The sequence below is a fragment of the Schistocerca piceifrons genome, chromosome 6 (assembly GCF_021461385.2).
Source record: "Schistocerca piceifrons isolate TAMUIC-IGC-003096 chromosome 6, iqSchPice1.1, whole genome shotgun sequence".
Classification (NCBI taxonomy): domain Eukaryota; kingdom Metazoa; phylum Arthropoda; class Insecta; order Orthoptera; family Acrididae; genus Schistocerca; species Schistocerca piceifrons.
Genome location: NC_060143.1, coordinates 176689984 through 176705302, shown reverse-complemented (window position 1 = coordinate 176705302; position 15319 = coordinate 176689984).

Sequence of the window (15319 nt, the reverse complement as noted above, 5' to 3'; positions counted from 1 at the left end):
ATGTAATATTTAATTACGATGTCGAAAAGTAAAAAGTAAAATGTACAAAGTAAGTCCTAGAAGTTTATTAATTTTTGTGTTCACGGAAGCTGAAAGCAACAATTGTAAGACGGAAAAGTAAATAAACAGAAGAGCGAAAACAGCCTGTTGTACTGTTTTAGAGCTAATGCTTCTGAAATTGTGCTGCAGTTTGCAATAAATGTTTATTATTTAAAGATGGCTTACGGCAGTGAGACATGGCCTTTAAATGCAAAGACCTGCAAAGAAACGTAAGGTTGCTGCACAAGCAATAGTGAGATTATAATGTCCCTTTCATTATATTGTTGCTTGGCGTCTCGTAGATCTTTTCTTTCTCTCTTGTCTAACGTGAACAAGACAAGTCTACTACCATCAAACATAGGACTATGGGACAACAGGAACAGAAGAGAATCGAAACATTTCAGATGCAGTACTACAGAAGAATGTTGAAAATCACGTGGACTGTTAACATAAGAAATAAGGAGGTTCTCCGCACAATAGGCGAAGGAAGGAATATATGGAAAGCACTGACAATACGGGCAGGATGATAAGACATATATTAAGGGAACAACTTCCATGGTGCTGAGGGAGCTGTAGACAGCAAAAACTGTACAAAATTAACGATAGTCGAAGCAAGTTATAGGAAAAAACACAATAAAATAGTGTTAACACCATAGAAACATAGAGTACCTATGATACAAGTGACTTTAAATCTATGTATATAGGAAGTGGCGTCACTCTTAGCAGTGACGTCACAGAACGTGTTAAAACATTGCCTCAGTATGAACACAGTGCCCTGTAATAATCGTCAGTATAAGCGGTGACGCCAAAGAATGAAAATACCCCAATTAGCCTACTATTTGAAGTGCCAGTATAAGCAGAGATGCACTACAGAATGTCAGCAGATACATAACAGCATAAATAAGAGTCAGTTTATAGGTAAAAACGTCAGCGTAAGCAGTAACTCATCATAGAATGTCAGAAGTGTACTGGTACTAACTCAGTATGTAAGTAAATAACAGATGTGTGAAACTTTTCATGTAAACACAAGCATAGGGACACTATAACGAGTTAATAAGGGTTAACGTGGAATGGAAGTGTATCAACTTTTTCTTTATTTTAGTTCCTTATTTTGTTCTCGAGATACTTATCTTTATTTACGTAGCAAAACTACATTCCCAATGCACACATGAAATCCATGCGCCGGCCGGAGTGGCCGAGGGGTTCTAGGCGCTACAGTGGTGGAGCCGCGCGACCGCTACGGGCTCAAGTTCGAATCCTGCCTCGGGCATGGACGTGTGTGATGTCCTTAGGTTAATTAGGTTTAAGTAGTTCTACGTTCTAGGGGACTGATGACCACAGCAGTTAAGTCCCGTAGTGCTCAGAGCCATTTGAACCATTTTTTTAATCCATGCAAATCGCAAATTAGACATCGTAAATTTCAGAACATATGTCGTTGTTGCTATGACTTAAGTCCAGAGACCGGTATGATGCAGCTCTCAGTGCTACTCTATCCTGTACAAGCTTCTCCATCTCCCAGTACCTGCTGCAACCTACATCCTACTGAATCTACTTAGTGTATTCATCTCTTGGTCTCCCTCTACGACTTTGACCCTCCACGCTGCCCTTCAGTACTAAATTAGTGATCCCTTGAAGCCTCAGAACATGTCCTACCAACCGATCCCTTCTTCTTGTCAAGTTGTGCCACAAATTTCTCTGCTCCCCAGTTCTATTCAATACCTCCTCATTAGTTATGTGGCTCACCCATCTAATTCTTCTGTAGCACCATATTTCGAAAGCTTCTATTGTCTTCTTGTCTAAACTGTTTATCGTCCATGTTTCACTTCCGTACATGGCAACACTCCACACAAATACTTTCAGAAACGACTTCCTGACAGTTAAATCTATACTCGATGTTAACAAATTTCTCTTCTTCAGAAATGCTTTCCCTGCCATTGCTAGTCTACATTTTATATCCTCTCTACTTCGACCATCATCAGTTATTTTGCTCCCCAAATTCATTTACTTCTTTAAGTGTCTCATTTCCTAATGTAATTTCCTCAGCATCACCTGATTTAATTCGACTACATTCCACTATCCTCGTTTTGCTTTCGTTGATGTTCGTCTTATATCCTCATTTCAAGACACTGTCCATCCCATTCAACTGGTCTTCCAGGTCCTTTGCTGTCTCTGACAGAATTACAATGTCATCGACGAACCTCAGTTTTTATTTCTTCTCCATGGATTTTAATTCCTACTCCAAAATTTTCTTTTGTTTCCTTTACTGCTTGCTCAGTATACAGATTGAGTAACATCGGGGGTAGGCTACAACCCTGTCTCACTCCCTTCCCAACCACTGCCTCCCTTTCATGCCCCTCGACTCTTATAACTGCCATCTGATTTCTGTACAAATTGTAAATAGTCTTTTGCTCCCTGAATTTTACCCCTGCCATTTTTAGAATTTGAAAGAGAGTATTCCAGTCAACATTGTCAAAAGCTTTCTCTAAGTCTACAAATGATAGAAATGTAGGTTTGCCTCTCCTTAATCTATCTTCTAAGAATAGTCGTAGGGTCAGTATTGCCTACTAACTAGAACTGCAAACTTACATCCCATTAATTAGTTTAGTACTTGTTCCAAAATATTTTATCTTTTGACACACCGCTGGCTACAAGGTGTCCTGAATGTTACTCTGATTGCTACATGTTACACACTTACTGTCAAATAAATATATGAACTGTCCAGTTAAACAGCGTGCGAGTATGTTTCTCAAAATTATAATGGGTATGTCCACCCTTAGCCTTCACGATGGCTTGAACACTGCTTCAGACACTTTCCGTGAGATGTCTGATCGTCTATAGAGGAATAGCAGCCCATTCTTCCTCAGGAGCCGAAACCAGAGAAGATAGTGATGTTGAACCCTGGTATCTGGAATAAAGGCAACGTTATAATTCATCCCAAAAGTGTTCCATTGAGTTCCTAGTAGGGACAGGAACTCTGGGCAGGCCAGTCTATTTCAGGATTGTTATTGTCCAGGAACCATTGCCCCAAACATGCTGCTTTATGACAGAGTGCACTGTCGTTCTCATACAAATAGTCATCGTCTCCAAACTGTCTGCCTACTGTACGTAGTACACAATGCTGCAAAATGTATTTATATACTTTCCTTTAAATGCAACAAGGGCAACGTACCCAGCCCACGAAAAACACCCCCAACCCTAACACCTTCTTCTCTGTACTTCAGTGTTGGCTCTACACATGATAGGTAATGTTCACCACGCATTTGCCAAACCCACACCCTTCCATCGGACTGCCGCAGCGTATAATATGATTCATCACTGCAGATCACTCGTTTGCAGTTATCCACTGTCCAGTGCAGTCGCTTTTTACAACACCTCAAGCGTCACTTATCACTGGCTCCCGGAAATAAATGGCTTATTAGAAACTGCTCGACCACTGAACCCCATATTTTTAAAACTAACTATGCACAGTCATTGTGCTAGCTGGGCTGTTTGCAGCACATTGGCACTCACGAGTGATCCCGTCCGTTAATTTCATGCGATTTTTTACAACCACCCTCCGCAAAGCTCACCGGTCTCTTCGTCAGTACATGAGCTCTGCCTGGCCTTGTTCCTTCGCGTTTCCACTTCAAAATCATATCACCGACAACAGAATTCGACAACTGTAGAAGGTTTTAAGTGTCCTGATGTTACTCAAGTGTGCTCCAGTAAAGACTAATCCACGTTCCAACTCACTAAGCTCTCTTAACCGACCCATTCTGCTCTTACTTCTTCTCTGCTGACAATCCTATATTCCCTACTTCCACTACAATTCGGCACCTGTAGAAGGGTTGAAGTGTCCTGATGGACTTGTTTCTCAGGTGAGCTCCAGTAATGACTAATCCACCTTCTAACACTGTGACATCTAGTAGTCAACTCCGCTTAACATATGGGTGTCCGAATGCTTTTGATCAGATAGTATAGATAAGAGATACACTTTGAAACTTCCTATCAGATTAAAACTGTGTACCCGACCGAGACTCGAACTCGGGACCTTTGCCTTTCGCGGGCAAGTGTTCTACCAACTGAGCTACCGAAGCACGACTCACGCCCGGTACCCACAGCTTTACTTCTGCCAGTATCTCGTCTCCTACCTTCCAAACTTTACAGAAGTTCTCCTGCGAACCTTGCAAAACTAGCACTCCTGAAAGAAAGGATATAGCGGAGACATGGCTTAGCCACAGCCTGGGGGATGTTTCCAGAATGAGATTTTCACTCTGCAGCGGAGTGTGCGCTGATATGAAACTTCCTAGCAGATTAAAACTGTGTGCCCGACCGAGACTCGAACTCGGGACCTTTGCCTTTCGCGGGCAAGTGCTCTACCAGAGTGAAATCTCATTCTGGAAACATCCCCCAGGCTGTGGCTAAGCCATGTCTCCGCTATATCCTTTCTTTCAGGAGTGCTAGTCCTGCAAGGTTCGCAGGAGAACTTCTGTAAAGTTTGGAAGGTAGGAGACGAGATACTGGCAGAAGTAAAGCTGTGGGTACCGGGCGTGAGTCGTGCTTCGGTAGCTCAGTTGGTAGAGCACTTGTCCGCGAAAGGCAAAGGTCCCGAGTTCGAGTCTCGGTCGGGCACTCAGTTTTAATCTGCTAGGAAGTTTCATATCAGCGCACACTCCGCTGCAGAGTGAAAATCTCATTCTAAGAGATACACTTTGTAAACGTCACACTTACAGTGTAAGTAGTTCAATAGTCTCAATGCAAATACAAAATTTGCCACACTGCACAAATAACAATACACAAATTAGTTTGGTGGTAACTTCAGCGCCGGCAGGTGTGGTCGAGTGGTTCTAGGCGCTTCAGTCTGGAGCCGCGAGACCGCTACGGTCGCAGGTTCGAATCCTGCCTCGGGCATGGATGTGTGTGATGTCCTTAGGTTAGTTAGGTTTAAGTAGTTCTAAGTTCTAGGGGACTGATGACCTCAGATGTTAAGACTCATAGTACTCAGAGCCATTTGAACCATTTTTGGTAACTTCAGAGAATTTGCTTACACATAAAAATACAGTGAGCGACATGCATCCTCACATAGAACGTTACGAATGATGTAATATCTCACCAACACGAATACTGAATTATTCATACAGAATGTTGTCATAAATCTTCAAAGAGAGGTCGGATGCATGCTGATAGAACTTTTTAGCATCTAAAAGATTAATCTGTTAATAAACTACGAGGATGAGTGCCGCAGAATCCTGCGGAGTAATCCATTTTCAATTAATTGCTGAGTGGGAACCGGAAACGTAAAATATTCTGGTGCACCGTAAGAGAAATATCACACACGCTGCGCATTTAATCACGCGCCTTCACGGAAAAGCAGAAGAGTTTTACAAACAACAGGGTTTACTGCTAATTAAGGATGAGAGGAAAAATGAATAAAGAGTTACTTGTTCTTCCAGTAGGGGGGAAGTTCCAGTTTAATGAGAGGCGAATTTGTCATACGCTACACGGAATGATAAAAGTTGTCAAAATTTCAACACATGTCTGATTCAACTTTTCACAGACACAAATATATGTTTAATCAATAATCAATAACCACTTAAAATTTAAAAAAAGCTTCTCAACTGTCCCTGTTTTTTTCCTGAACTGCAGTCTGTTAAGTAAGATCGTGGTCGGGTTAATCAGTAGAGAAATGTATTTGACAACCAACTAAAACATATACATACATCATTTACGAAGAAAAGCAAAATGCAATTATAATTAATAATATGTCCAGTCACCCGCAAATTCGATAATTGCTGGACGTCCCCGAGGCATGCTGGAAACCAAGTTTTCCGCGTCACGTGGAACAGACCTCCAAATGCTGCTACAAATTGAATTCCGCTCACGCTTCACGCAATGGTAAGAATGGATTTCCTGAAAAAAGGTTAACCATTTTTTCCACTTTTGTACTCACTTTGCCGACTGAGCCACGTTCTTCAAAGTCATCCATGTTTTTAACCAATTTACAGCGTTTCAACCACTTTTGAACAAATGGCTGATTTCCCCACGTATTTAGTCGCCGCAACATAACTCATTTTCGGACCTTCGGGGTGGCCACATAGAAACACAGCCTCAAAACGCGACGCGTAAACCGCACTCATGTCTCTTCTTGTGCGTCTCAGTCAAGAATTCGAAGTAAACTAATGCTTTACGGCCATTGCATGAAGGGCAAAGGTTCCCTCTATTGGTCTGTGAACGAACTAAGACGATATTTTTCACCATCTGTTGGTAATGCCGACCACGGTCTTACTTATCAGACTGTACTTTCACGGTATTTATAGGAACTAACAAACTGCGTCTAATTTCCTAATAAGACTCCAAAGTTTCACAGAACATTTCCGTAGACAAATTGATTACCGTTTCACTGTTAAATACTGGATCAGTCACATTTGAAAAGGTCTATAGTACTTCAGTTCAAAAATCGTCTGACTACTGGATTAAGTCTGTCAAAAGAGAGTAAAGTGCAGTGATAAAATGTCACGTCTAGGAACAAAGAACAGAATCAAGTCGATGATACAGTTCCTACAGATCATTTGCTTAATCCTCAATGATCTTCCGCTCTATGACACAGTGTGAGAAACACGTGAGAATGAATTAATCACTGGATACCTCGATCAATCCAAAAAATTTTAAATGTGGAGAAAACGAGATAGAGTAGCATGGTTCAAATGGCTCTGAGCACTATGGGACATAACATAGAGTAGCATGTAGAACATAGTACATATAGCTGCATGTCGCCCATCTGTCAGCCGATAGAACTCCATACTTCTTAAGGTGGACACCCGTATGTTAAGCGGAGTTGACTACTAGATGTCACAGAGTTAGAAGGTGGATTAGTCATTACTGGAGCTCACCTGAGAAACAAGTCCATCAGGACACTTCAACCCTTCTACAGGTGCCGAATTGTAGTGGAAGTAGGGAATATAGGAGTGTCAGCAGAGAAGAAGTAAGAGCAGAATGGGTCGGTTAAGAGAGCTTAGTGAGTTGGAACGTGGATTAGTCATTACTGGAGCACAGGTTTTACAGTAACTCCATGTAATAAGCCTGCCATTGTTTACAATACATACACTGAGCAGCTAACACACCATGACAATCTGCTAAGTAGCGTGCTGGTCCACCTTTCGAACGCAACACAGCAGCGACTCTACGTGACATGGACTCGACAAGTCCATGGTACGTTTCCGGAGGCATGTGGTCCCAGATGTCTACGTGCAGCACACTCAATTCCCGTAAACTACCAACAGGTGTTTTGTGGGTGCAGCTTTTCGTTTTTCGTTGCGGCAGGTTCTTCTCACGAAATTTCAGTCACCAACTTTCTTATATGAGTGCGAAATAGAGAGAGAAATGATCACTGCAACAAAATACGAGAAATCAGAGTTCGCACGCAAAGATTTTTTTGTTTTCCCAGCGCAGTATTCGTGGGTGAAACGATAAAGAAGTAGCTTAAATGTGGTTCGGTGAATCCGCTCCCAGATACTTCATTGTGAGTTGCAAGGTAGTGATGCAGACGTAGTGCAGATGTAGATATACATTGATCAGCCAGAACATTATGAACACTTACCTAATAGCCGTTAAGTTCAGCGTTGACATGCGTAACAGCGGCGACGTGTCGCGCGTGGAAGCATCGGGGCCTTAGTAGATCGGCACCACATCTGCACACACAAGTCAACTAATTTCAGTAAATTCCTGGGAGGTTGGACGATGAGTTCCGATGCCACGTTCAGTTACATCCCAGACTTGTCCGATCGGGTTCAGATCTGGCGATTTGGGGGGCCAGCATATCAAGTGGAACTCACCAACGTCCATCCCAGACTTGTGCGATCGATTTCAGATGTGACGATTTCGGGGGCCAGCATATCAAGTGGAACTCGCCAGCGTGTTCCTCGAACCACTCCATCACACTCATGGCCTTGTGACATGGCGAATTGTCTTGTTGAAAAATTCCTCTGACGCCGGGAAATATGATTGTCATGCAGGGGTGTACGTGGTCTGCAACCAGTGTACGATATTCCTCGGCAGTCATGGTGCCTTGAACGAGCTCCACTGGAGCCATGGATGCTAACGTGAATGTTCCCCAGAGCATAATGGAGCCACTGGAAGCCTGTCTCCTTCCCCCAGTACAGGTGTCAAGGAGCTGTTCCCCTGGAAGACAATGGATTCGCGCCCTCCGATCGGGATAATGAAGAAGATATCGGGATACATAAAACGATAACACTCTGCCACGGGGCCAGCTTCCAGTGCCGATCGTCAGGTGTCCATTTCAGTCGTATTTGCCGATATCGTGGGTGTTAACATTAGCACATGCATTGTTCGTCGGCTGTAGAGGCCCATCGTTAGGAGTATCCGATGCGTTGTGAGTCTGGACACACTTCTACTTTGCCCAACATTAAATTCTGTTGTTAGTTCCGTCACAGTTGGCCGCCTTTCCTGTTTTACCAGTCTGCCCAGTCTCCGACGTTCGACATCTGTGATGAGGAGTTGCCAACCAACCCTACGACATATGGATGTGGTTTCACCTTGGTTTCACCAAGTGTTGAAGACACTCGCCACAGTGTGCCTCGAGAACCCGACAAGTCGTGCCGAGCCGCCGGCCCATTACAATCTTTCGGTCAAACTGAGATAGAGCACGGTAATAATGTTGAGGTTGATCAGTGTAGGTCAACAGGTGAACAGCCTGGGCAGCCTGAATATGGTTTTTGGTTGATTTTCCATTCTCGATTCCCCAAATGGCGGGTACTTCCGTAATATCCTTGACAGGAAATGAGATACGCAGTTAACATACGATCATATGCAGAACAAACTTCAGACGATTCACAGGTTTACATGATTTGCAGGCAGATAATGCACACTTATCCCCTCCATAGGTCAACTGGTTGGAAAAGCTACTCGGCTACAAAGGTAAAATGAAGTAAATGTGTCAAACGGCACAGCTATTTTCCCTGGCACCAGATATCTGGGTCATTGGTGTGTGTGTGTGTGTGTGTGTGTGTGTGTGTGTGTGTGTGTGTGTGGCACTGGCGCCGCCAGAGGGCAACTGGCAGCAGGCATGTGATGGACGCGAGTGAAGTCATGTGCGATCTGGGGAAAGGCTCGGTCGGCGGTGGTCAGTCGGCTGTGTCCGTGGTCAGCGCCTTCATCACATCTTCACCTCGTGGTGCGGAGGGTTACGGCGGCGGCCGATGCTAGTGGTGGGCTTTGAGATGGATAGAGTGACATGGAAGAAGAGAATTTTGGGTGGAACCAAGGGCCTCAAACATGGGCTGGGCTGCCATGTGGACAAAATCTTGCTGCAGCTGATTCTGTCTTTCCTGATCAGACGAGCAGCCTTGCAGTGGAAACGAGGGAACGGCTTCAGCAGATCATATGGTGCGGAAAAAGGACCAAGAACGAAGTGCTTGTCTTTCGCCTCTGCTGTTCAACCAGTATATCGAAGAAGGAATGACGGAAATAAAAGAAAAGTTCAAGAGTGGAATTAAAAATCAACTTGAAAAGATGTCAATGATAAGATTTGCTGGTGGCATTGCTAACATGAATACAAGTGAAGAAGAATTACAGGATCTGTTGAGTGGAACTAACGGTCTGATGAGTATAGAATATGGATTGAGAGTAAATCGGTGAAACACGAAAGTAACAAGATGTAGCAGAAATGAGAACAGCGAGAAACCTAACGTTAGAATTGGGTATTACGAAGCAGAGGAATTTAAGGAAGTCTGCTACCTCAGCAGCACAGTAACCATGATGGACGGAGCAAGGATAACATAAAAACAAGACTATTACTCGCAAAAAAGGCTTTCCTGGCCAACAGAAGTCTATTGGCATCAAACATAGACCTTAATTTGAGGAAAAAATTTCTGAGTAGTTACGTTTGGTGGACAGTATCGTATGGTACAGAAACATGGGCTGTAGGAAAACTGGAACAGAAGAGAATCGAAGCATTTAAAGATGGGTACTACCTAAAAATGTTGAAAATTATTTGAACTGCTAAGGTGAGGAATGAGGTGGTTTTCTGCAGAATTCGCGAGGAAAGAAATATATGAAGAACACTCACAGCAAGAAGTGACTGGATAATAGGACATCTGTTAAGACATCAGGGAATAACTTCTATGGTACTACAGAGAACTGTAGAGGGCAAATACTGTAAAGGAAGACAGACTTCAATACACCCAGCAAATAATTGAGGACGTAGGTGCAATTGCTATTCTGAGATGAAAAATTTGGCACAGGAGAGGAATTGTTGATGGGCAGCTTCAAACCAATCAGAAGAATGGTGACCAAAAATAAGGAGCACAACGTGAGTGCTTTTTCAGTTAACGGTGGCATACTCGTTGCCTTATATTTGAGACAGTGCACAGTGTAATTTGTGAACGTGCACTAAGCATGGCCACTAGTGAACAACTTCCTGAATGGAAATTTTGATTGCAGAATAACAGTTTGTGTTTGTAGCGTACGGGGCTTGCAAAAGTGTATGTTGTATTACAGAACAGGCTTCATTCGTCAGTACATGCTGCGGATGTGATTAAGCAAACTACACCGATGAGCCAAAACATTATGACCACCTACTTAAAAGCGTGTTGGTCTACTCCTGGAACGCAGTTCAGCTGTGGTTCGATGTGTCATGGATTCGACAAGTACTTGATGGAATGATTTTCACTCTGCAGCGGCGTGTATGCTGATATGAAATTTCTTGGCAGATTAAAACTGGGCACCAGACTGACACTCGAACTCGGGACCTATGCCTTTCACAGGCAAGTGCTCTGCCAACTAAGCTACCCAAGCGCGACTCAACCCATCCTCACAGTTTTAATTCCGCCAGTACTTCATCTCCTACCTTCCGAACTTCACAGAAGCTCTCCTGCGAACCTTGCAGAGCTAACAATCCTGGAAGAAAGGATACTGTGGAGACATGGCTTTGCCATAACCGCTGCAGAGTGAAAATCTCGTTCTGGTAACATCCCCCAGGCTGTCCCTTTTTCCTTCCCGTAATTTAGCATGGAGCTGGCGACCGATAGCAGCCCGTTTGGGTTCCATCGGATTCATAGAAGCTGAATTTGATGGCCAAGACAGCAACATGAGTTTACTACCATGAAATTATAAATAATGTAGCAACCAGTCGCGGAAACCTAATTTATTTATCTTGTTGCAGATAGATTTCGACTGATATCCGTCATCATCGGTGCTAAAACTAATACAAGAGACAGGGCATAAACAACAACTGATTTAACAAACGAAAAATTGACAATAAAACATAGTTATATCAATTACAACATACACAGATTTCTGAAAATCAATAAAGGAAAAAAAACATTGCACCAAAGTGGCTTCCGTCGACTCCACCTCCTGGATGACGCCCTCTCTCCCTCCATTTATTCCTCCTATGAACTCTGATCCTCACCTCCCCCTTCCTTCCTCTGTCCTTTTCCCTGGGCTCCCTCTTCCCCCATTCCATCCTGTTTTTCCCCTCCTACTCTCTCTCTGCCTCCCCTCTTTCCCCTGAGTCCTTTTTGCTCTCCCCTCCACTGCCTTTCCCACTCCTTCTCACATCCGCCTAGCCCCCCCTTTTCTATGTCCCCTCCCTCCATTGGCTCCCTCTCCTTTTTCTTTTCTCTTCTTCCTCCTTTTCCCCCTCTTAGGTCCGGGTCCCCTCCCCCCCCCATCTGCCGCCATGTCACTTGTATTGTGCTGTTATACTAGTAAGTGAGTGTTCAGTGTTGTTGTGGTGGGCATCCCCCGTCAGTGCTGCGAACAGCCACCATACTGTCGGCAGTCGTGTTTTTTTATCTCGTGCGAACAGAAACCCGACTTTCGCCGTGTTTTTTTTTTTTTAACTGTGCCTGTCTCTTTCCTGTGTATCTTCATCCGCATCATCACCGCAGTGTTTTTATATTTTAAATCTCACACCTTTCCGCCGTTTTACACTTTTTTACAATGTCACCGTTATATTTATTTATTTATTTATTTATTTATTTATTGTTCCGTGGGACCACATTTAGGAGAAGTCTCCATGGTCATGGAACGAGTCAATACATGAAATTATAACACGATTGTAGAAACAGATAAAATGAAACAAGTCGTTAGTTTAAATAAAGAAAATCAAGAATGTAACACTGGAATTTGCTTAATTTTTTATCTCTTCCAGGAGCTCCTCGACAGAATAGAAGGAGTGAGCCATGAGGAAACTCTTCAGTTTGGACTTAAAAGTGTTTGGGCTACTGCTAAGATTTTTGAGTTCTTGTGGTAGCTTATTGAAAATGGATGCAGCAGAATACTGCACTCCTTTCTGCACAAGAGTCAAGGAAGTGCATTCCACATGCAGATTTGATTTCTGCCTAGTATTAACTGAGTGAAAGCTGCTAACTCTTGGGAATAAGCTAATATTGCTAACAACAAACGACATTAAAGAAAATACATACTGTGAGGGCAATGTCAAAATTCCCAGACTATTGAATAGGGGTCGACAAGAGGTTTTCGAACTTACACCATACATAGCTCGAACAGCCCGTTTTTGAGCCAAAAATACCCTTTTTGAATCAGAAGAATTACCCCAAAAAATAATACCATATGACATAAGCGTATGAAAATATGCGAAGTATACTACTTTTCGTGTTGAAATGTCACTTATTTCAGATACTGTTCTAATGGTAAATAAAGCGGCATTTAGTTTCTGAACAAGATCCTGAACATGGGCTTTCCACAACAGCTTACTATCTATCTGTACGCCTAGGAACTTGAACTGTTCCGTCTCGCTTATAACATGCCCATTCTGTCTGATTAAAATGTCAGTTCTTGTTGAATTGTGGGTTAGAAACTGTAAAAACTGAGTCTTACTGTGATTTAGCATCAAATTATTTTCCACAAGCCACGAACTTACTTCATGAACTACATTATTTGATAATGTTTCAATATTACACACAAGATCCTTCACTACCAAGGTGGTGTCATCAGCAAACAGAAATATTTTTGAATCACCTGTAATACTAGAAGGCATATCATTTACATAAATAAGGAACAGCAGTGGCCCCAGCACCGACCCTTGGGGAACGCCCCATTTAACAGTGCCCCATTGGGACTGAACATCATTACCACTCTCAATATTGCGGAGGATTACCTTCTGCTTTCTGTTCTTAAAGTAGGAGGCGAACCAATTGTAAGCTACTCCCCTTACTCCATAATGTTCCAACTTCTGCAGTAATATTTTCTGGTCAACACAGTCAAAAGCCTTCGTTAAATCAAAGAAAACACCTAACGTTCTCAACCTTTTATTTAATCCGTCCAAAACCTCACAGAGAAAAGAGAATATAGCATTTTCAGTTGTTAAGCCATTTCTAAAACCAAACTGTACATTTGACAGCAAATTATGTGAATTTAAATGCTGCAGTAACCTTGTATATACAAGCCTCTCGATAACTTTAGCAAACACCGATGGCATAGAAATAGGTCTATAATTGTCAACATTATCCCTGTCTCCCTTTTTATAAAGTGGCTTCACTACCGAGTACTTTAATCGGTCAGGAAACCGACCACTGCTAAAGGAAAAGTTACAGATATGGCTAAGTACTGAGCTAACATACGTGGAACAATACTTCAGTATTCTGCTAGATACCCCGTCATATCCATGAGAGTTCTTGGACTTTAGTGATTTAATTATTAACTCAATCTCCCTCTTGTCAGTATCATGGAGGAGCATTTCAGGTAACAGTCTCGGAATACTTTTTTCTAAGAGCGCTATATGACTCCCTGTTGGGACTAGGTTTCTATTTAGTTCACCTGCTATATTCAGAAAGTGATTATTAAGTACTGTACATATATGCGACTTATCAGCAACACGGACATCCCCACTACGCACTGATTCTATATCCTCGACCTGTCTCTGCAGACCAGCCACTTCCTTTACGACTGACCATATGGTTTTAATTTTATCCTGAGACTTAGCTATTCTATCTGCATACCACATACTTTTTGCCTTCCTAATAACTTTTTTAAGCACCTTACAATACTGTTTGTAATGGGCTGCTGCATTTAGGTTTTGACTGTTTCTAACGTTTTGATATAATTGCCACTTTGTTCTACAAGATATTCTTATCCCTTTAGTCAGCCACCCAGGCTGCCTGTTTGTGCTAGTACCCTGTTTTAAACGTTCTAACGGAAAGCAACTTTCAAAGAGCACGAGAAAAGTCTTGAGGAAAGCATTATATTTATCGTCTACTGTATCAGCACTATAAACATCTTGCCAATCTTGTTCCTTGATAAGGTTTACAAAAGTCTGTACAGCAACTGGATCAGCTTTCCTAAAAAGTTGGTAACTATATTTAACATGTGTTGAAGCACAAAAATCTTTTAGACTTAAAATTTGTGCATCATGATCTGAAAGGCCATTCACTTTTTTGCTAACAGAATGCCCTTCTAATAATGACGAATGAACAAAAATATTGTCTATGGTTGTTCTACTGTTTGTTGTCGTCTGTTTTTCTTGTTTGTTTATACTCTCATCATGTTTTTTAACTTTTCTGTAGGCTGTAGAGCATTATCTTACGCTGCTGCCAGCCCGCCACCCCCCCCCCCCCCTCTGGAGGGGGGGGGGGGGGTTGAATTGAAATCCTATAAAGAAAAAAAACGTTGCAGCACGATTCCGACCTTCTGATATGGACAGTTGTCCTGCTGGAAGATGCCATCGCTGTTGAGGAAGCCATGACAGGTGGTCCCCAATAACAGTTGCATAGTCCACAGTGGTCCATGGTGCCCTCGATTACTGCCACAGGTCCTATGAGAGCCCAGGTGAATGTCCCCATAACATATCACTACTCTCACTGCCCTGCATGTTTCGAGCAGGCATTCGCAGGTATGATGGCATGTCTGGGCAAGCCCATCGACCTGGTTTAACAATCAATGGGATACACTCAACCAGGCAATACGATTCCATTGATCCATGGTCCAGTCACGATGATCCCGTGCCCACTGTCATTATAACAGACGATATTGTTGGGTCATCACGGGAACACGTAGGGGTCCTCTGGTGCGGAACACCATGTTCAACACTGTGCGTTGAACGGTGTGACCCAAAAAACTTGTGCCTGCGCGAGCATTGTCATCAGCTCTGCCACAGATCGCCACCGATACCGCTTTAGGGAGCAGGCAAGCCTCCAATCCCTATGTTCTGTGATGAGATATGGACGTCCAGCTTCTTATCGCCTACTCTTGGTTTCAGCATTCTTCAACCACTTTCCATGGATGCTCACGACAATAGACCGTGAACAGAAGACCAGGTTCG